The sequence below is a fragment of the Wasmannia auropunctata genome, unplaced genomic scaffold, assembly GCF_000956235.1.
Source record: "Wasmannia auropunctata unplaced genomic scaffold, wasmannia.A_1.0 LD336049.1, whole genome shotgun sequence".
Lineage (NCBI taxonomy): Eukaryota > Metazoa > Arthropoda > Insecta > Hymenoptera > Formicidae > Wasmannia > Wasmannia auropunctata.
The window spans coordinates 157,034-159,387 of NW_012026841.1; positions in this window are offsets into that span (position 1 = coordinate 157,034).

The window sequence follows — 2,354 nt, forward strand, 5'->3', positions numbered from 1 at the left end:
GTTATATTTTTACACATTTTATCTGTGTTTTACAAAGTTAAATGCATATTTTTACACGCTTAATTTTACAATAATATGTGTAAGCGTGTAAAATATATGCATTTAACTGTGTAAAACACAGATAAAATGTGTAAAAATTTACACATACACACTTGGATTTGCAGTGTAGTTGATCCTCATACTTCTGTCCTTCGTAAGTTCGTTTACTGTAAAAATCCGTATAATATTATTAAATAGTGAATTAATTCTTTCTTTGTATAAACGGTTAACCAGCGACCCAAGTCACCAGCATGAAATGTGTATTAATAAGAAATATTAATCATATTTCAGATTTAATCAATAAAATATTAATTATGTTATAAGAATGTGAATACTAATGTAACTTTGGGTGTGTATATGTGTGTTATTGCATTGAACATATATCTTGTGTGGTAATAGGCATAACATTTCTGTTGGGTAGATAGAGTGGATTAAATAGATATTACAGTTATTAATTTTGCAAAAATTATAAAAATTAAAGATAAAAAAATTTTCTATTTAGTTCATCCCAGCTATCTTTTCACAATGGATTCTACACCTATCAGTCCTCTATACATCGTAATCGCTGCTACATACCCGCGAATATTCAAACATAATATATTAGAACTTAAATATTTAAGATTTTGATCATTATATTTGCATAATTATTAATATCGAATATTCTCTACTTTTTTAGAATTTTAGTAAAAAATGTTACAAGATGTATTATATATTAATTGATGATAAAATGATAATTTTATTATAAATATACTTATACGTATATATGATGAAATAACAGTTAGGAAACTAGACCGAATACAAGTTTTTTTTGTGCAAGAATCCGTATACAATATTAGAACACTTATATGTATAATAACAATTTCCAATTTTGATTAAGATGGTTCTTTAATAAATCGAGTTCTTTTAGAAATGTCTAATTTTTTTATAATAAAATTGAAGTGCCGAACTTGACGGGTGCAAAATTCTAGGATATCGATGAAAGAGGAAAAAATGTTGAAATTGTAACTTTTCATTTAGTTTAACTTAATTAGTGAGATTGGGCTCACAATCAGATCGAGACACTTTTTTGACTATCTGTACACAAACGTTATTTAAGACTTTTTCTAAAAAAATGATTATAATAGTTTAAAAAATTACGACTCTAATGGTTTCAAAAAAAGTAATAGCTCACCAGCCATTCTGGAAACATATTTAATGTTGAAAATATTGCATAACGTTACCTTGCTATAACAATCTACAGTATACCCTTAACTTATCTATTCTCGTTCATTATCGCGCGGGGTAGCAATATCGTTTGTTTCATACTATTTTATTAGATATACACGTAGTTTTAATATTTTACAGATCTGTATAATTTTGGATGTGCTCTGTTGAGGCACTCCAAATTTTCGACACTTTATTAAAAAAAAACCACCTTAAAAATATACGAGGCGAATGTAATATATATGCCATATCGTTTATGAAATTGTCGAAACAAGGTGAATAAAATTGACACGTTTTAACGAATATACAAGAGATCTTTTTTTAATACTTACTGAAGATATTCGTTGCAAAAGCTTCTCAGTAATTCCAGCAATCTTTGTGAAAGACTTATTAGAGTTGCCAATGCCGTTAGCGTTGACTCCATTCTGTACCACGAATCACTTCATACTAAATGTATCGCATGAAGAAGTATTTGCTTTCTTCAAAATTGCTGCCAGAAGGTTAAAGAAACATATGCAGAAGCTTCTAGAAAGAATATATATTGAAATGTACATACCGACTGTATAACCGACAGATCGTATAATTCCTCGCCCCCTCCCCTGCCCCCCCCCCCCCACAGCGTGCCACACCAATCACACGGTCGCCTAGCGCGTAGCGGCGAGCTTGAAATTATATTCGTTTAATATTAAAGACCGTCTAATGTTAGCAAAAAGCAAAATTTGTTTCCAAATTATTAATTATTTCTTTGAGAATGTGTCTGTTATTAAATCATCAAATATTTGAGTTATCATTATGACATATTTTGTGGTGGTTTAATAACAGGGATACTTCTAAAGAGATAATTAATCATTTGGAAACAAATTTTGCTAACATTAGACGGTCATCAAAATTAAATATAGGGTGATATATAATTCCGAATCCGACATATCTTTTATATACTTTACACATTTCAAACATTTAATACTTACTTTCAATCTGTATAAATTTAGTATTGTTTGTTCAATTATTTTACTATAAGTTATTATCTTCTTATAAATATCTCATTTTTCGCGACATATATATATTTCTTAGTGATTTTTTAACAGGTATACACGTCTTCAAAATAATCGATA